The sequence below is a fragment of the Magnolia sinica genome, chromosome 9 (assembly GCF_029962835.1).
Source record: "Magnolia sinica isolate HGM2019 chromosome 9, MsV1, whole genome shotgun sequence".
Taxonomy (NCBI): domain Eukaryota; kingdom Viridiplantae; phylum Streptophyta; class Magnoliopsida; order Magnoliales; family Magnoliaceae; genus Magnolia; species Magnolia sinica.
The window spans coordinates 34165074-34187067 of record NC_080581.1 but is presented as its reverse complement, the minus strand read 5'-3'; the positions used below and the strand labels follow the sequence as shown (position 1 = coordinate 34187067).

The following is a 21994-nucleotide window of genomic DNA, read 5'->3' as shown; positions in this document are numbered from 1 at the left end:
GTTCCATGAGTATGGCAAAATACATTAAGAAGTTCGAAGAGTACTTGACCAGGTGTGAAATTGATGAGGATCTCGTACTCACCCTTGCTTGATTTAAAACGGACCTCCATTCCAACATTGGAAAAGAATTGCTCGCCAAAGACATAGACACTATTGAACAGTTGCATCAAGTAGTGTTGGTGGTTGAGCAATACTTCAAAGCATCTATGGGAAGGCGGTTTGAGTTTCGCGATTCTGGCACTAAGGCCAACCCTTCTGAGGTTAAGCCTAACACTGGATACCAAAACAAACCTTCCAATAATTTTCAGTCCAGGCCTAAGGATAATAAGGGTAAAGAAGTTATCGGGTCTAGCTCACGTAAGAGTGGAGCAACTAGGTGTTTTAGGTGTTAAGGGTTTGGTCACTTTGCCCACCAATGTGGCACAAGAGAGGGCACCAAGGTGCTCCTTACTGATGGGCAAATAGAAGTAATGCCCCCAGAGAGTGACGGCAAAGAGGAAGAATATGAGCCAGTAGAAACCCCTAGTGATGAGGAAGAGGGAGCGCAAGAGTTTACGACCCTCACAATTGTGCGTTGCGCCCTTGCTCAAGCCAAGAACACTGACAATTGGCGCTGCAACACGATCTTCTATACTTATGCAAAATGTGGGGAAAAAAGTTGTAAAATAATCGTGGATAATGGTAGTTGTGCCAACGTGGCATCAACTAGCACTGTGAAGCATTTGAGCTTAAAGCTTGAAGCTCATCCTCAACCCTATAGAGTGTCCTAGGTTAATGAAACTTCCGTTCCAATCTCGCACCGTTGTCTTGTTCCTATTCAGTTTGGATCTTATAAAGACACACTTTAGTATGATGTTGTTCCCATGGATGTGGGCCATATCATTCTAGGTAGAGCTTGGCTCTATGACAGGGATGTCACCATATTTGGCCGCTCGAATGTGTGTACATTAATTCTCAGTCCAGGCCTAAGGATGATAAGGGTAAATAAGTTATCGGGTCTAGCTCACGTAAGAGTGGAGCAGCTAGGTGTTTTAGGTGTTAAGGGTTTGGTCACTTTGCCCACCAGTGAGGCACGAGAGAGGGCACCAAGGTGCTCCTTACTGATGGGCAAATAGAAGTAGTGCCCCCAGAGAGTGACGGCGAAGAGGAACAATATGAGCCAGTAGAAACCCCTAGTGATGAGGAAGAGGGAGCGCAAGAGTTTACGACCCTCGCAGTTGTGCGTTGCGCCCTTGCTCAAGCCAAGAACACTGACAATTGGCGCCGCAACACTATCTTCTATACTTATACAAAATGTGGGAAAAAGAGTTGTAAGATGATCGTGTATAATGGTAGTTGTGCCAACGTGGCATCAACTAGCACTGTGAAGCATTTGGGCTTGAAGCTTGAAGCCCATCCTCAACCCTATAGAGTGTCCTGGGTTAATGAAACTTCCGTTCCAATCTTGCACTGTTGTCTTGTTCCTATTCAGTTTGTATCTTATAAAGACACACTTTGGTATGATGTTGTTCCCATGGATATGGGCCATATCATTCTAAGTAGACCTTGGCTCTATGATAGGGATGTCACCATATTTGGCCGTTCGAATGTGTGTACATTCTTGTTTGAGGGTAAGAAAGTCAAGCTAAATCCACTTCCACCCAAGAACACTACTAGAAAAGAGGCCACCACACAGAGTGGTGTGAGCGGCTCAAAAGATTTGAAGGAGTCGAAGTCCAAGTCCAAATCTCTCCATATTCTAAATGTCAAAGACTTTGAGCGAGAAACGGAGGCGGACTCAATGGTATACGCCCTTGTGGCTAGGGAAAGTGTACCAGATGCTAGTGTAGAGTTACCCACTGAGGCCATTCAGGTAGTGCATGAGTTTCATGATGTCTTTCCTGATGATCTACCGAATGAGCTTCCTCCTATGAGAGATATACAGCATACCATTGATTTAGTCTCTGGGGCGACTCTACCAAACCTCCCTCATTACAGAATGAACCCAAAGGAGCACGCAGAGTTGAAGAGATAGATTGATGAGCTCCTATAAAAGGGTTTCATTCGAGAGAGCATGAGCCCGTGTATCGTGCTCGCTCTTCTTACACCTAAGAAGGATGGCACATGGAGGATGTGTGTTGATAGTAGGGCTATCAACAAAATCACAGTCAAGTATCGGTTTCCTATACCGCGTCTTGATGACATGTTGGATATGATGACCAATGCTACTATCTTCTTGAAAATTGACCTCAAAAGTGGTTATCACCAAATCCGTGTACACCTACACCCTAGTGATGAGTGGAAGACGACCTTTAAGGTGAAGGATGGGGCTATACGAGTGGCTAGTTATGCCTTTTGGGCTGACTAACGCCCCAAGTACTTTCATGCATGTGATGACCCAAGTGTTGAGGCCCTTCATGGGGAAGTTTCTGGTCGCATACTTTGATGATATCTTAATTTATAGCATGACCAAGGAACAACACCTCAACCATTTGAGGCAGGTTTGTGGGATCCTTAGAGCCGAAAATTTGTATGCCATCCTAAAGAAGTGTGCATTTTTATCTAGTAGTGTTATCTTCTTAGGTTTTGTTGTGTCAGCTGAGGGCGTATAGGCGGATCCCGAGAAGGTCAAGGCCATCGTCAATTGGCCTAAACCCCGCAATATTCATGAGGTCCGCAGCTTTCACGGCCAAGCCACCTTCTATAGGCGGTTCATTCGAGTCTTCAATTCCATTATGGCTTCAATCATGGATTGCATAAAAAAGGGTGAGTTTCAATGGACAAAGGCACGGTCTACACGATATGGAACCTGCACGAAGCCGAAGATTAATGCTCTAGATCCAGCGGCCCGCCTATTTACTACTGGAGCAGATGGGTCTATTCACCCCTCTGATTCAATGGTATAGATGGCCCCGAATCACGATCCTATATACCAACCACCATGCCTCTTTGTACTCTCGGTATTTCTCATAATGCTTTTCACGAGAGAAACTCATCCCTTTTTATAGGAAAGGGTGGGAGTTTGGATGAGACCGGATTATCCGGTCTTATCCCTATCTCCCATCCTTATTCAAATTTATATTTGAAAATATCTTCTAACGGAAGAAGCCAGAAGAGGCCTAAACTCATGGGACCCACCCACTAGTAATTGCCCACTAGTGGGCCCCATGGGCCTATGACCAACATCTCCCACTCAATCACATTGTGGGATAGGCACAAAAATTTGTCCATCTAACTCGCCTAATAACAATCAAAACCAAATATCGCGATCAAAAGAATCAGAGGCGTGGGACCAGCTAGATCACCGTAATCTTCTCACAAGTGTTAAAGTACTAAGTGACCACCTAACTAGTACTCAATAACCCAAGCTATGCAATGCCTGTCCTAGTCCGCATGACCACACCGGATGGAGTTAACTTCCGATCTGGAGTACTCGGCCAACATACGCACTTACCCAACTTATCAAGTTATTCTGAAGACTCGATTTTTCACAAACTTCGACTAAAATCAATTTTAAAGCAAATATGCTTTTAAGAAAAAATATTGTTTGTAAAAGTCTATTAAAAACAACTCGATACTGCCGGCGAATAAGTCTTCAAGTGCGTATTTATAGTTCTAGAAACTTGGTGTAGCTGTCACAGGATCTTCCCCACGCAGATGTGTAATTTGGAATCAATCAAGTCGCTTTCCTAGCGTAACCGAGTCTGGCCAATCAAGGACCTTTCGTCATAGTACACTAAAGTAACGACACCCAATCTCATCCTCCTATACACAAGAGGAGGGTAACTAAGGACACAAAGAGTCACTTATGGGACTGGCTACTCGCACGTTGGAATGATTAGATCGAATCAAAGCAATCTGTAGGTAAAAGGTCCCCGCACGTGGCTACAATCCACGTGGTAAAGTCTTCAAGTGCGTATTTATAGTTCTAGAAACTTTGTGTAACTGTCACAGGATCTCCCCCACGCAGATGTGTAATTTGGAATCAATCAAGCCGCTTTCCTAGCATAACCGAGTCTGGCCAATCAAGGACCTTTCGTCATAGTATACTAAAGTAGCGACACTCAATCTCATTCTCCTATACACAAGAGGGTAGCTAAGGACACAAAGAGTCACCTACACGACTGGCTACTCACACGTTACAATGATTAAATCGAATCAAAGCAATCTGTTGGTAAAGGTCCCCGCATGTGGCTACAATCCACGTCGTAAAGTAGACAACACTAGGTGTATGTCGGGTCTACAATACGCAGGTCATTCCACATGAGGTACGACTTATCTCATAACCTCAGAACCTGGCTATCAATTTAGGCCATAACATTGATCGCATGAAAAGGAATGGTGCGATTATGTTATTCGAGTTTATCAGTCTCATCCTTAATCTTTTAAGATTGTAGGCGAATATGACTCACTTATATCCCCATCCTTTATTATTCACAATAAAGAGAAGTTCATACCTCAATGTATGAACATCGCCCCAAATGTACCTTTCTTGTACATTCAAGGTTGGTCAACCCGTGCGAGTGGGTGACCGGCCTGCTGAAAAAAATAGAAATCCTACATGATCTCAAGGTAAATGTTGATGATCTACTTACCTAGTTATATTAGTGTTCAATACTAAATAAACGGAATGTGTTATTCATTAATGAAAGATCAAAGGTACTAAAAACAAGTTTATCGTTCAAGTTTTCCTCAATCTCATCTACTTGATGTGAACCTGAAATAGATCTCTAGCTATAAGTTTCATCATGGGATCAGCCATCATCTCTTTAGTAGGAATGTAGCTGAGGGCGACCTTCTTATCTCTCACTTGATCGCGGACATAATGATACTTGATCTCAATGTGCTTAAATTTCTAGTGGTGTTTAGGGTCTTTCGCCAAGTCAATGGCAGAAGTATTGTCTATCTTCAACGATATGGGCTGACAAACGTTCGGTACAACACCCAGACCTAGTAAAGATCTGCGAACCCATACACACTCTGAACCAGAGCACAACATGCAATGTACTCAGCCTCCATAGATGAAAGAGCTGTGAATATTTGTTTCTTACTTGACCATGAGATAGCTCCTCCTCCGAGTAAGAATACATATCCTAAAGTAGATCATTAACATTTACCTTGCTGATGATCTACTTTATAAGATAAAAAATGGAGAGTTTCAATGGACAAAGGTAGCCTCGAAGGCCTTCAAGGAGATAAAGGTCAGGATGACCGAAGCTCCAATCACGCGACTTTCAGACTTTTCAAAAGCTTTTGAAGTCGAATGTGACGCGCCTGGAGTCGGCATAGGAGGAGTACTTAGTCAGAAAGGGCACCCTGTCGCCGTTTTTAGTGAGAAACTGAATGAAGCGAAATAAAAATATTCCACCTATGACAAAGAGTTCTATGCAGTAGTGCATTCACTGCACCATTGGCATCATTACCTATTGCCGTAAGAATTCGTCTTATTCTCAGATCACGAGACCTTGAGATATCTGAACTCTCAGAAGAAATTAAATCCTAGGCACGCCAAGTGGGTTCAATTCCTTCAGGAGTAAACTTTTGTGCTTAAGCACAAGGCCGGTGTAGAGAATAAGCCTGCCAACGCATTGAGTCGTCAAGTCGTGTTACTCAATTCCATAAGTGACGAAGTCACGGGCCTCAAGCGCATCAAAGAAGATTATTCTGAGTGTCTAGATTTTGGAGTTGTGTACACATCGTTGTTAGAGAGCCCGTCAGGAGCTAGCAGTGAGTACTTGATGTTAGACGGATATTTGTTTAGGAGTGATCGCTTGTGCATATCTCGCACCGCCCTTCGCGATTTTCTTGTCTAGGAGTTACATTCAGGAGGGGTCGCGGGTCATTTCGGTCGAGAAAAGACCATTACCCAAGTGGAGGATAGGTTTCATTGGGACACCATACTACCTATAGCCAAGTTTGCGTTCAATAGTTCTGTCAATAGGTCCACAGGTCTAAGTCCTTTTGAAGTCGTTACTAGTTATAAGCCTAGGAAGCCTACTGATTTTGTCCCTATGTCACCGTCCCATAGGCCATCAGAGTCTGCAGAGTCCTTTGCGCAACACATTCATTCATTACATCAAGAAATCAGGCGAAAGATCACTACTAATAATGAACATTACAAATTTTCTGCAGACTAGCATAAACATTTCAAGAAATTCAATGTATGGGACTCTATGATGGTCCGCATTAGGCCCGAGCGGTATCCTCAAGGGGCCATTCGTAAATTACATGCGCGAAGCGCTGGATCTTTCAAATTTATAAAATGAAACGGTCTTAATGCGTATGTGGTAGATTTTCCACCTTCCATGGAAATTAGTTCCACATTCAATGTGGAGGATCTAGTCAGAATTATAAAATGAAATGGCTCAATGCGTATGTGGTAGATCTTCCACCTTCCATGGGAATTAGTTCCACATTATAAAATGAAACGGTCTCAATGCGTATGTGGTAGATCTTCTACCTTCCATAGGAATTAGTTCCACATTCAATGTGGAGGATCTAGTTACTTTTCAGGGGACCACTGATACTTTGTCCAGCCCTTCCCCCACCCATCCTGATTCCCCAGACCTGTCCCTTAATCCATGGCCTCTTCCCAACCTCTACCTCCCATACCTACCCTTCCCACACCAAGAGAGGAAATAGAACATATTCTAGACCATCAGATAGTATCAACGTCGGACGGCGGGTTTCAGAAGTACCTGGTTAAGTGGAAGTCACGCCCAGCTTCAGACAGTACGTGGCTCACTGAGGAGGAGCTTTAAAGACTTGATTCTGACATCTTAGAGCGGTTCAGGAATTTTATTTCGCCAATAGCGAAATCTTTGCAGCCGGGGAGAGTTGATGTGGACATCACGCGCACACGCACGCCCTCCTAGGCACGTACGCAAGGAAGAGGGCCCCACCATCGATCTGGATCGATGACGACGTCCAAGGAGGGCCTCCTAGTTAGAGGACTGCATTTTGGTTCGTTGAAGTGGACCCGATAGTCATGTGAATCCCATCATAGGTTCTCATGATCGTGGCCCACTATTCTAATTAATCTAGTACTTTGGATTTTGCTTATTATTGTTATTAGGAATATCATGGACAACTTAGATTGCTTTGATTAGTTGTTATTTTTTATTACTTCGTCTCCAAGTAATAGGTTGCGCACATGGCGCGTGTTTCGGGATCGATGACGAAGTCCAGGGAGGGCCTCTTAGTTAGAGGACTGCGTTTTGGTTCGTTGGAGTGGACCCGATAGTCATGTGAATCCCACCATGGGTTCTCATGATCGTGGCCCACTATTCTAATTAATCTAGTACTTTGGGTTTTGCTTATTATTGTTATTAGGAATATCATGGATGGTTTAGATTACTTTGATTAGTTGTTATTTTTTATTACTTCGTCTCCAAGTAATAGGTTGCGCACATGGCGCGTGTTTTGGGGCATAGGGTTTTATTACAAATAGGCACCCCTTGTAGTCTTTTATTTTTCAGTGAAGATTAAATAAAATTTTTACATTTTCCTGCTCTTCTCTGAGTTGTGAAAGCCTACTTGGGTGCGAAACCCTCCCTTCTTCGAAGGGCTACTACCGTGGTGCGAAGCCCCACCTATCCTGATTCGCCCCCACCTTCTTCCATCCATATTTCTCTTCTCCTACAATCATCTACGCTTCAAATCCATCCTCTATTACAACCGTTTTTCTCTCTACAGCAGATTTTCAGAATCTGGCCCTGCAGGAGGGCTGGAACTTCGGCGGGCGGAGCACCACGCACAAACCGTGCATCGGATCCAGCTGAAATTTGGGGGTTTTGGAGTCCACCCCTGGCCGACCAAGGCCAAGCTAGCCTTTTTCTGAATAGTGGGTCGCACACACATGCAGGCGGGATCACACGCACATGCGTCTTGGCCATTGTTGCTGTCCACACATGCGGTACTTCTCTGGTTCGTCTCTCTCATCTCTTTCACTCCTCTTTCACCCAAAATCTCTAACCCTAACCCTAAATTATTCAAATCCTTAATTTTATGACCTTTCTTCAACCTTAGAGTTCCCCGAATTGAAAGTTCTGAATCCCTTGAGTTGGGGGAATTATTTCTGTGCATGTGTGGATGAATTTACCCTCCTTTGATTCTTGTTTGGTCTATAATTTTGATTGATCCAACCCTAGCATGTGTAGGCCTGGATCCGCATAAGACTCCCCTTAATTAAGTGTTTGAACTTTTGTGTGGGATGTGGAATTTTGTGTAACTGTTTCTAAACTAGTGTGATCTAAACCCTAAAAATCTTGCACATCATACTTGAATTTCATGTCCTGCATCAGACGAGTAAGGTAGGATTTTATTATTTTTAAATATTATATATATAATATAAATTATATTAGAGGGCAATAAAATGATCAATTCACTAGCTAAGGGAAGACTTTGTACATCTTCTCTCTATATTGGGGACTCTTATGCATTGTCTTCCTAAACTAATGTATATTTTCACCCTTTGGGTTTCTTTAATAATTTTTTGCTTAAACGGTAACGATAATTTTATTAGACTGAACGAAAAATGCAAAAAGAAAGGGGATGGCAAGGTGTCTTATAATCTATTTAAATCATCATTCCAATATTCAAACAATGCAAGTAATATATGTCTTCATCTACATTAGAGGTTCAACATCTTTCCTAATCAATTTATTAATCAGTTTTTCTTATCTAAGGCAAATTTGCATGGTGTCCTCTCCATAGTACTAAGCCCATGGTCATATCGGAGAAAATTTCACCAATTAAATGGCTAGGACGTATTATTCGATGAAACAGAGTTCCTCAACAACACCCATACAAAGTGAAACCCAATAGACAAACTACTAGGGACCAAAATCAACTACAATAACTGTTATACGCAAAAGAGAAAAACCAAACCCTGTGGCCCACCATGTTGTGAGTGTAACATCCACTCCATTCATCAAGTGCTAATTCTCATTCTCTCACCGTATATATCCAAAACTAGCCCTACTATCCAACAATCAAGTGGATGGAATAGATGTCACACGCAAAATAAGGAAGCCCCACACTCAACAAGTGTTTTACATGAATCCCATCCAAAAATCAAAATAACTGATTGATGGGCCCACGTGTGCGAAATACTGGCCCCAGATGAAAACAACACCAACAATTCATGTTGAACATTGAAGAACGCTAATCTATAATCATACTTAACCTATCAAAAGAACTAAACAAAAAACAAAAACAAAAACAAACAAAAAAAAAAATCATTTTAGATTCCAACATAGAAATACCATTTTTCCGTGATCTATCAATCGAAAGAAAAGCCTTCTAAAGTAATTTTGGGTGGAAAGATCATCATGTCCATACATGTGCTTCACTTCATAACCGTTGGCGTTGGAGGTGCCAAAAACAAATTGATTTTTGAAGAGCTTCTCTTTAGCATTGTTGTAGTAGATGTTGTTAGCTCTCAAATGAAACAACAAAGTTCCAAGCATCAGCTAGAATGAGATCAAAGGCATCTAACAAGTTGTAAATCCAGAAAGAAGATAATAATCAGAACAACAATGGAAAAATCAGTAATTAGGAAAAAAGGAAAAGTAAGAAAGAAATCAACAATGGGGATTCTATAATTCTATAGAAAGGAAAAGCATTTTTCTTGGATGGGGAAATCAAAAGCTAAGATAAAAAGGAAAATATGAAATGAGGGGAAAAGGATCTGTACCAGCAAGGGGAAAAAAAAAAAAAGCACATTCTTTTGTTCAAATAAATAAGTTAAAAACTGCATCAAAGAGGAGTCTTTTTTAATCCATTGGAATTTGGCAAATTGACGGCATCTTTAAATAATTCCGAGCAAAGACCGCTTGAAAACCATTGAATTATTTGGAGGAATTAACTCCAAAAAATTTCAAGATGAAAATTGGTCAATAACACAGACAAAAGCAGAAAAAAATCCAATTCCCCTATTAAGAAAAAGGAACTGAATTGTTTGAATAATAGATTCAGGTGAAAATAAGAAAAAATCAGAGGGATTGGAGCACTCAGGACTGATAATTTCCTTAAATGTATGATATGTTCCTAGTGCTCCACCAGCAGACGGAGGCTTATAAGGACTTGGACCATATGGGATATTACCTCTATTAGCACAATTCAAATTCCAAAATAAAGAAACATAGTTGTATAGGTGGTCCGACTCGAACCAATTCCCACCAAAACCAATATGAATCTGACAATACCAAGTCATATTGTACAATACTCCGAACCATGGGCATACTTCCATGGCCCATGCCAACTTCCAACATTGAAAAGAAACAGGTGGACTGATGTAGAAATAGGTGGACTGAAATGTAGCAGCCTTCCTATGAGGTATGAGTTTTAAGAAGGGCAAGGAAGGCTCCACAAAGAAAGGAAAGAAATGATTGAATCATTCATAACAAATTTCAAATAATAAACTCAAACTTCCTTGCCGGGGGGGGGGGGGGTGGTGAAGATGGAGACCCATTCCCTATTTTTTGAAAGAATTTCATTAAGTTATAAAAGCTATCAAAGCCTTCAACAATCCAAAACTAAAAGGGTTAATGATTTCCCAAGTTGGAACACAATACCCTCACAACCAGTCTCTACAAGGGGAACATAAAGGGACCAAAATACCATATTCTAAAGAATTTTGATCAATGAATCCATCTGAACCCATGGAGGATTCTTGACTAAAACCAATCTAAAAACCTAAAGAATCCCTGATCTAAAACTCAATACATTTGCGGATATCCTCTACGTAATAAGGAAAAAAATCAGAAAGACTGCCCTAGATGAACATATTAAAATCCTTATTAGAACCAATTCGAATCCACAATGTCCTCATGAACAACCTCTACAGATGATAAAGAAAAAACCAAAATGCTTTTGAGAAAGAATAACATTAAACTAAAACTATCCAAACCCTGGATCACCAAATCCAACACACTAACGAATTCGGAATACAACACTCAATGTCCTCAAAAAAGGACCAAACTACCATTTTCTGGAAAATATTTCACGATACCATTGATTGTATTATAAAACCTATTAAGAGACCATAATCGTAGCAGAATACAGATGGAGAATCGATTTCCCAGAGGCCAATCAATAGATCAAATCATAAGAATAGAGACAAAATACATCTATCTGCCCTAGAAATCCCTGAATCGCACATCAAAGAACAGGAAATTAAAGGACATTCGACCAGAGAGAGAGAGAGATGACCTGGTGGTTGTTGTCGGGGTTTGGATGCCATGAAAATGCAGACTAACAGACTAGATCACATCATCATATTCTCACCATCATCGCCATTATAGATAGGAGAGAGATCAAGGGTTTCATGGGGCGAGAGGAGACCGGTGAGAGAGGAAGGGAGGAGGGGGGTTGGGTTTTTCTTGGGAGAGAGAAGGCGAGGCAGAGGCGAGAGAATGCAGAGGCAGGGTTTCCGAGTAAATTGTCCTCTCTCTCTAACGGTCGGAGAGAAGCCGTGGGCGCAGAGAGAGAGAGAGAGAGAGGAACGCTGGGAGAGTAGACATTTGATTTTTTACTTTTAGGTACTAAGTTTTTCGAAAATAGAGCCGTTTGTGGCATTTCGCTTGGGAAACGGATTATATACTCACCCCGCCTCTAGCCAATGCCTACTAGTCGGTTCTCTGTGGGCCCCGCTGTGATGTATGTATTTCATCCACGCCGTCCAAACATTCTTCCAGATCATATTATGATATGAACCCAAAAATCAAATTGATCCAAATCTCAACTGGACCGCACAGTGTTGATTGAACTCCCTCCATTAAAAACTTCTTGGGGCCACAAAAGTTTTGGAACAAGCTGACATATATTTTTTCCCCTCATCCAAGTCTCTATTACCTAATCAACAGGTTAGATGTCAAATAACCATTACATTGGGCACTAGGAAGTTTTTAACGGTGGACATTAAATTACTACTGTTTTCCGAGGGTGCGGTCCAAATGAGATTTATATCTGCCTCATTTTTTGTTAAAGCTCTAAAATTATCTCTCAATAGTGTTCATAAAACACATACAACATGGTAGGGTCTACATAGTACCGACTACTAAGCCACCTGGCTGGTGGAAGCTCACCAGCCAAACCGCGTCGTTTCGCTTGGCAATAGGTAATGAAATCGGATTGGGCACTGAGTTACACAAAATGCTATTATCGTAATATGGTACCAGTAAACTCTGGTGGGCCTACCTTGAAGGGATGTGGTTTATCCACGCCGTCCGTCCGCTTTCCTAGATCATTTGAGGGGCTGCAACCAAAAATTTAAGATATCCAAATCTGAAGTCAACCATACCAAAGGAAAATGTGGGAATAATGATTTCCACCGTTGAAACCTTTTTAGGCCCCACAGTGGTGTTTATTGTGGGAATAATGATTTCCACTGTTGAAACCTTTCTAGGCCCATCAGTGATGTTTATTTGTCATCTAACTTGTTCATAACATCACATAAACATGAATGAAGGGAAAATAGAAATATAAGCTTGATCAAAAACTTCCGTAGCCCTCGAAAATATTTCAACTGTATACATTCAATTCTCACTGTTTCCCGTGGTGTGGTCCATTTGAGCTTTGGATGTGCTTCATTTTAAGGGTCAGGCCCTAAAATTATATGATAAAATGGATGGAAGGAGTGGATAAAATATATAAATCACGATGAACCCCACTGTACCTTAAGGGCGTGTTTGGCCCACGGCAATGGATGGAAGTAGATCGTTTTAAGTTAAGTGGGATTGGATCCCGATATCCATCCACTGCATGTTTGGATGGCTAGATGAGAAACGCCTCGTAAAATGCACATCTGATAGAAGGGATTCGCGAATCCCACCTTGCTAATTCCGCTTGGCTTCGCTCATCCCTCACCCAACCAAAATCCAGCCGCGAATTTCCTGCTTCCTATGTTGGAAACCTATGTGGGGCCCACCATGAAGTATGTGAGAAATCCACCTCATCCATCCGTTTTGTGAGTTCATTTTAGTACAACTGATCAAAAATTAGCCAGATCCAATACTTAAGTGGGCCGAAAAAGTGAGGATTGAACTTTCACAGTTAAAATATTCGTGGCGCCACAAAAGTTCTGAATCAGGGTAATATTTTTTTTTTCAGTTAATCCCCATAGGAATGACGTTTTGAATGATATAGATTGCATTTAAACATAACTGTTGACCCTAAGGAGGTTTCAACGGTAGGAATTTCCCTACCTAAATTTTCCATTAGTGAGGCCCATTTGCGTCTTTGATACTGTTCAATTTTGGTCTCAAATCCTAAAATGAGCTCACAAAACAGATGAACGATGTGGATTTCTCATAGTCTTCACGGGGGGCCCCACCTAGGTTTCCTGCGTAGGAACTTCCTGCAAAAGAAATCCACGTCCCAAAACCCCCCTTTCTCTCCCCAAAACCCTCGTTAAAGCTCTCTCTTTCTCTGTTTTTAGCGAGAATAGAAAAACCCATCTCCAAAGTTCTGATATTTCTTTATTTTCTCTCACTCAACTCTCATTAAACCTCTCTCTTGCGCTCTCTTTCTACAATCCACGGCATCCTCTGACGCAGGGGCATGCCTGCAGGCTCCTCCCAAAAGCCGTGAAATCCTTCACCCTCAATGAATCAGGCGCTCTCCAGGTCTTCCTTGACCGCCGTTGTCTCACCAAGTACGAGAACAACATCTTCTTTGATGTCGTTGTCCATGGAAATCTCAGCTACGCCGTCCTCACTGACCTCATCAGGATTTCGCATTTAGAGCTCTTTTTGTGGCTACCCGTCAACAAGACCCACGGTACAACACGCTACATCTCAATATATCCTAGCATTCCCAAACAATTCCACAATTTTTCAAATGGACATGGCTGAATCCCATAAACCATCCAAACAAGATTTCTTAACATCCGTGCCTTCTCAAATCCACTACAAATCCACGACAACCACTGACAGGTATTATGATGGGCTTATGTGTAATTTCATTGCATTTAATCCAGTCTAATACAACATCCCAAACTGGCCCTAACCGTACTGAGTTACTCACTATTAGAGTTGGGCATCGGTCCGGATTGAATCAGATTGGGTATAACTCGATCCGATCCGAAATCTCTATGGTCTGATCCGAACTCGATCCGATTTGGGACTGAGTCCGGGTCACCTGACTCGGACCAATCCGATGCATGGTTGGCCTGACCTGAACCGAGTTCGACTCGGTCAGGGAAACCGAGTCAGATCGGGTTAGGTACAATTCGGATCGTTTTAATTTAATTAAATTGTTTCATGTGGTGTGGTCCACTTCAACCTTCAATATACCGCATTTTTTGTGCTCAAGGCCTAAAATGATATGTCAAAATGGATGAACCGCTTAGATAAAACATATACAGCAAGGTGGGCCCCATATGACTTTGAAAAAACTGTATCCGTGCTTTCACCAGATGTATTACAGTGTTGACGTGCACTACACAAAAGTGCAGTGTCATCCTTTTCACGCAAGAATGTGACTTGTTGTATATAAGTTCTGCGGGTCTGATAATGGGGTATGTGTTATATCCAAACTGTCGATCCATTTGGCGAGCTCGTCTTAAGGCTTGAGATGAAAAATAAGACAGATCTAACTATCGTGGGGACCACACGAATTATTTAACGATGAAAATCATTCTCTGCTACTATTTGTGGTGTGGTCCAGATGATCTTTGAATATTATTGATTTTTTGGATAATGCTCTATAATGATATCTAAAAGTATATGAACGGTGTAGATATAATAAATACATCACTGTGGGCCATGTAACTTTGATATCCTTTGAACTGTTCGTACAACTCGAAGCTCGAGGAGCGCAGTGTTCGTCTTCGCACGACAAATACCTATAGCAGCTGGAGACTGAAGTGGATGTCAGATAGACATCATGGTGGCGCACAAAGAGGGAAACAGATTGACTACTCCCCCTGACATGGTCGATGCTATGCGGGCCCCACCATGACGTATGTGTTTCATCCATGCCGTCCATATATTTTTACAGATCATTTTACAGTATGAGTCTAAAAACGAGGTATATCCATATCTCAGGTGGACCACATTACAGGAAATAGTGTTGAATAAGAGTCAACCATTAAAAACATTTTGAGGCCATAAAAGTTTTGGATCAAGCTGATCTTTGTTTTTTCTCTTCATTTGGGATTGTATGACCTAATCAACAGATTGGATGTCAAATAAACAGTATAGTAGGCCTTAGGAGGATTTTAATGGTGGATATCCAACCGCTATTGTTTTCATGTGGTATGGTCCACCTGAGATTTATATTCCTCTCATTTTTGGTACCAAGCTATAACATGAACTTAAAAAATGGATGAACGGAATGAACGAAACACATACATCCGGATCGGATCGGGTCGGATCGGATCGGTCCGGGTAGGCATGGATTCGAACTCGACCTGAAAAGCTTTTGGATCTAGTCTAACCTACTCGATCCGCACCGATTCAGGCCGTCGGATCTGGTCGGATTTAGTCGGATCAGGTCAGATCCACTGGATCGGGTTAGGATTGCCTAGCTCTACTCACTATGCAATCCACTTCCATAGGCAGTAGGATTATAAGGACCAACTGCATTCAGGGATTTCTAGTGGCCGAAGCTACGTGGGGCATAGAGATTACTATGATAAATCTATTTCATCTATCAGTTTCTAAATATCACAATAAGATAATAATTTAATATTTATACTCCTTTATTTGATGTTTATAGACTGATGGGAGGAGAGTTTTCATGGAAAGGGACGGATTCCCTAATAAAGGAAGTTCCTACGCAAGGATGCTAGGTGGGCCCATCGAAATGTTTGTTAGAAATTCACCCCATCCATACATTTTTCTAGCTCATTTTAGGACGTGCGACAAAAAATGAGGTGTATCCAAAACTCAAGTGGACCACACGAGTGGAAACAGTGGGCATTCAATGAGCATAGTTGAAGCATTCTAAATGCCATAAAAGGTTTGTATCAGGCTATCTCTTCGGTGTTTCCACTTCATCCCATTAGGAATGACCTTATAAATGGTTTGGATAGCATATAAACATCTAGGTGGAACTCTGGAAGGTTTCGCGGGTAGGAATTTTTTTCCCCAATTTTCCCTCTCAAGTGGTCCCCTTCATTTTTATTTTTTTTTGCATGTCCTAAATTGAGCTCTCAAAACCGATGGATGGAATGGATTTTTGACGTACATTTTAGTGGGCCCCACCTAGCATCCTTGCACAGGAATTTCTTGCTTGGAAGGCTTTGGCAGGAAATCCGCGCCCCTCCTGCTTCCCAAGAACCACAGGAACTTGTGTGTGGGGGCACACGCACTTCTAGTGCCTTCCCCACAATGTGGATTAACTTCGGCCCTGACCATTGGCCACCTCGATATCGGTGTTGTACGTACATGCTATTCATCCATTTTCTCATCTCATACCATGAGTAAACAGTTAGAATTGAACGAGCACCACCGTTGAAAACTTTCTAAGAGCTCACCTTAATATTTATTTTCCTTCAACTAGTTGATAAGGTCATAAGATCATGGATGAATGTCACTTGATTCAAAACTTTTGTAGCTCATAATAAATTTTTAATGGTCAATCACTATTGTTCCTATGGTGGGGTCCACCTGAGATCTAGATCTGCTTTTATTTTTGCGATTATGATGTAAAAAAATCTAGAAAAATGAATTGATGGTGGGGATATACAGTAAATACATCAAGGTTGCCCCATGATTAGGGCCGCACATTTCTGGGTGAGCCAGTGGATCAGCTTAGGTTGGCTGCAGGACCCATCATAATATGTATCTTATAATCACGCCATCCATCTATTTCACCCTAACATTTTAGGGTAAGAGCTCAAAAGTTTAGTAGATCCAAAATCAAGTGGACCACATCACAGGAAACTGTGGTGATTAAATGGTCAAATATTTGGATGAGTCTTTATTCATTGATTCTAATGTTTCCTAAAATTTATTATATTGTAACCCTAAGAAGGTTTTAATTGTAAATCAACATTGTTTCATGTGGTGTGTTCTACATGCGATTTGGATCTTATAAATTTTGGGCTCAAATTGTAAAATAACCTAGAGAAATAGATGAACGAGATGGATGTAAGACACATAAATCAAGGCAGCCCCATGTTCAGGATCCACCAAAGCCATGACCAAAGTGCCAGATAGAATTCTGGCATCCGTGAGCAAAGCAAAGGGGCTTCCCATTATATGGGCATGCGCGGCATGCACACGTACACATACGTGTATATACAGTACACGATAATGGGATGCGCACGTACACATGCATGTATATATAGTACACGCACATACATGCTTGCGCGCCCACATGCATATCCACGTACGTTTAGGGGCTGTTTGGCCCGACGAATTCCATGGGATTAGGTGAGATGGAATGGATTTTAAGGTAATGATGGTAGTGTCAGTGTTTGTCCCTTGATCCCATGGGTTTGGGATAGCCCATGGGATATACAGCAGCCTGTTTGGACCATTCCAAATGGATGGATTTGCATCTACACTACTTCTTGTAGTGTGCCCACTTACTGTTTTATATTTGCCTTAAAACAAGTTTATGGCTAACTGTAGGCTGGTGAAAATAATGGACGGAGTGGATATCTCATTGATATCTTGGTGGACCCCACATAGAGGTGAAAATTCATATCTTGGGATTGGCAGAATCCATGTTAGCTATGGGCGGTGTTTAGAGGGCGAGGTACATCCCGCCATCCCAAATGGGAGATGGGATGAGATGGTGCAGGATAACCCTCCTAATCCCATCTAATACCATATCCAGTGACCGGCCAAACAGGCCCTTGTAGCATGAGTACTGCCACATGTCAAATTCTTGTCCAAAAAAATTTGATCCCCCTCATTCACATCCGATGGAGGAGGTGAGAGATTTTGGGAGGACTTCCCTTGCATAGTGTAGCATACAGATGTATGTCTTATCCACACTATCTATCCCTTTTTTAGATTATTTTAGGGCATGTGTCCAGAAATGAGACATTCAAAACTCTGATGGGCCACAACAAAGGAAACTGTGGTGATTGAATGACAGCCATTAAAAAGTTACCAAGGCATATTGTAATGTTTATTTACCATCCAACTTATTGATTAGGTCATACATACATAATCAAAGGGCATGCATAAAATATATACATCACGGTGGGCCCATAGAGTTCACACCATTGTAAAGGGTGGTGAGCTCTCACCGCACCATCAAGTCCGGGCCATAAAAATCTTTTGTGTAATTTTGGTGGGATCCATCATTGTGTATTTTAAAAATCTACTCCAACCAGTTAGTAAATGATCCAATATCACACACGAGGATGAAAAACCATATACATATATGATTCAAGTGGATCATGAGATTGAAAACAGTGTACAGGCAATAGTCACCTTCCAAACTCTTTTCCTTAGTGTGGCTCACTTGAATAAGTGAGAGGGCCCATATTTGGGCCTTCACCCTAATATGGGAAGAAGCAACTGATAGTTGGGGTAGATTTCATATAAACACCACGGTGGAGCCCACTTTACCCATCTTATGCTTATGAGAGTACTTTAAGGTCTCCTTTAATGTGATTTGCAGTAGACCGCTACCTACTCTGACTGGGGCTAGGATCTACTCCAAGCGCCTGCAGGTTAAACTAAATGTACATTCTATAGGTCCAATACTAGGCTTGTATAAAATCCAATCCGTCCATCATGTATGTCTAACGATGTTTTTACTTAATGGCCAAATTTCATTCCAATCCAAATATCAGGTGAGTCACCAACCGGGGACAAATTCCTGATCCTTCTTTACTCCTTGAATGGGCAGTTTTATAAAAATTGAAGGTATTCCCAGAAAATTTGTTTTGCCAACTCTTACACGCACACTGCCATACACATAAAGATTTCCCGCCCAAAAATAAGAAATTTATGACTGTGGACCCCACCTTTTATCCATTGGATATTTATGAAGCAAAACAAGCTTCATATACAAACTTATACCTCCTCGTGCGGACTCCGAATATGAGGACGAAAATATCCCTCCTTTCACTGCGTTGCTTTCACCCCCTTCCACTGGTGCGTTCGGCTCTTTCACCCCCTCTCCTCAATCCGTTAAGAAAGACAAAACATCACTGTGGGGCCGCTTCCTTAAGGGCCTGTTTGGCCAGCGGATTAGAAGGGATTGGAAAGGATTGGAAGGTAAATCCCGGGATTGGCCAGGCTTGCCATACAGACTTAGGATTATGATCCTGAGATATGGCAATCCCCAGCAATCCACTGACATCACCATCATTACCTTAAAATCCATCCAATCCACCCTAATCCCATTCAATTTTGCATTGAACGTGTTTGGTTCGACGAATTAGAAGGGATTGGAAGGTGCAATCGCGGGATTGGACTGGCGTGCCAAACAGACTCGGTGATCTAATCCCAGGATATAGCAATCCCATAGATTTTGCACCAATCCACTGACGCAGCCATCATTACCTTGAAAGTAATACCATCCACCCTAATACCATTCAATCCGGCCCTTCCAATCCACCCGGCCAAACATGGAGTTTCAACACGAGGTCTTGGGAACCACATAGGTGGTGAAATCCCACTATATATGGCATGAGTGGGTGCATGGGTCAGTGTGTGTTGGGTGCCTGTGTAAAAAAAAAAAAAAAAACTTTGGATGAAGCTAATGATCTGCATAACACAATTAAACTTGTTCATAATATCATACAGACATGGATTAATAGAAAACACAATTATAAGCTTGATCCAAAACTTCCGTGGCCCCGAAGAAATGATCATTAGTAGAAGTTCAATTCAAAATTTTCATGTCGTGTGGTCCATTTGAACATTGGATACGTTTAGTTTTTTGGGCTCAAGCCATGAAATTATCTGTTAAGTTTGCCCCGCTGATTTTCATGTTTCGCCCACTGATTTTTTAATTTGCCCCGCTGAATTTCATGTTTGCCCTGCTCAATTTCTAGTTTGCCCCGCTGATTGTCTAATTTGCCCTACTCAATTTCATGTTTGCCCCACTGAAATTCAAGTTTGCCCCGCTGAATTTCAAGTTTGCCTCGATAAATTTCATGTTTGCCCCGCTGTATTTCATGTTTGCCCCGCTGATTTTCTAGTTTGCCTAGCTCAATTTCATGTTTGCCCCGTTGATTTTCTCGTTTACCTTGCTCAATTTCATGTTTGCCTCGCTGAAATTCAAGTTTGCCCTACTCAATTTCATGTTTTCTATTCAGTGTCTCGCTCAATTTCATGCTTGCTCCGCTGAATTTCATGTTTGCCCCACTCAATTTCAAGTTTGCCCCATTGATTTTCTAATTTGCCCCGCTTAATTTCATGTTTGCCCTGCTAATTTTCTAGTTTGCCCTGCTCAATTTCATGTTTGCCTCGCTAAACTTCAAGTTTGCCTCGCTCAATTTCATGTTTGCCCTGCTCAATTTCAAGTTTGTCCTGCTAATTTTCTAATTTGCCCTGCTTAATTTCATGTTTGCCCTGCTGATTTTCTAGTTTGCCCTGCTCAATTTCTAGTTTGCCCTGCTCAATTTCTAGTTTGTCTCGCTCAATTTAATGTTTGCCTCACTTAATTTTCATGCTTCCCATACTCCATTTCTAGTTTGCCTCATTCAATTTCTAGCTTGACCCGCTGAAGTTCATGTTTGTTCAGTTTTGGAAAGGAAGTTTAAGAATATGAGTCGCAACATCAAAACGATATTGTGTTGTCTACAAAAGGAGGGAGCGCCCCCTCCCTCACCCAACTTGGATGACCAGTAGTTAGTACTGATGACGGTTACTAACTTGATAATAGAGTAGTTAGGATTTGCTTTCCATTTTGGCATGTAATGACAAATTTCATCTTTAATTATGTTGCAGTTTTCACATTGGCAAGTATTGTAACCACACATGTTTCAATTTCCATTTTGACTAGTGACAATGTCCCTTTTTGTATATGATGTGCAATCCATTGGTGTGAAATCCAGCACTTTAATTGAGCTGAATTCCAATACTCCAGAATATGATTGATCATGCAGTTACCATTTGTTAAATTTTGTGGTTCTTTCTTGCTGCTTAGTCTTATGAAGTGAATTTGGCGAAGTGTTGCTCCTTTTGGACTCATGTACTTGAAAATTGGAACCCTAAAACTGAAGAGATTCTCAAAGAAAAAATAACCAGGCTGCCCTCCTAGACTGCCTCTGGCAATGGAATTTGGTTAGTAAAGAAGGATAAACTCTTTATACCAGATGACCTACAACTGGGGAAAATGTTTATGGAAGCTAGCGAAGATGATATTCTATTTATTTGGTACCCGCAGTCCAGCTTACAGACCATTGATTCAAGTAAATTGTACAAGGTTTACAGTAATCTTGGAGTGCAGGAAATTTCCAAGTCTGTGCATTTCAGTCTGAGTTCTTTCTCTAATCACGATAGCCTTGGGTGGGTTGATCCGAGGGATGGGTTGATTGCAAAAGGGCTAATTAAAACTATATTGGGTTATCTTGCTGGTCCATCTCATGCTAGGCTCGCTCAATTTTCAAATTTCCTCACTCCCTCTCATACTAAGTTCGCTATAATTTCAGTTTTCCCTACTCCCTCTCATGCTAGGCTCGCTCAATTTTCATTTTTCCTCGCTCAATTTCAGGGTACTTAGATAATATTGATAGTATTTGATCCTCTCTGACACAATAGATCCTTGTTGCATCATAAAAGCATGAATGCTCACTAAGGTACCCACGAAACAATTTCTATGTACTGTAAATTCTTTTCATTTGACTTGGCGTAGCCCTTCTTTCATTTCTAATGAAATTGTTGTCTTTCATTATATATTGGAGATTGGATTGACAAACACAATAACCACTGTTCAAAACACATCAACCAAAGAGAAATGTTCTCAAAGGCTAGCTTAAAATGATGTTTACTTATCACTAACTTGTGCTGGTGTAAGGTATTTGGCTTTTAGGGCCTATTTGGATACCCCAAAATAAGTTATTTTGTATACCTACAGTAGTAGATAAGTAGCT

General features: G+C 41.4%; 1 long non-coding RNA gene across 2 annotated transcripts in view; it reads right to left on the bottom strand.

Moving 5' to 3' along the window:
* LOC131254843 (uncharacterized) overlaps nucleotides 1–11470 on the bottom strand; it is a 32798-nt gene extending 21328 nt beyond the window's left edge. The window contains exons 1-2 of one of the 2 annotated variants that reach the window (XR_009175963.1): nucleotides 11194–11470; nucleotides 9322–9473 (exon numbers count right to left, since the gene is read on the bottom strand). This is a non-coding gene — a long non-coding RNA (uncharacterized LOC131254843). The remainder of the gene's footprint in view (nucleotides 1–9321; nucleotides 9474–11193) is intronic. The other variant, XR_009175962.1, reaches the window with a different exon arrangement.
* Between the last annotated feature and the right edge of the window lie 10524 nt (nucleotides 11471–21994).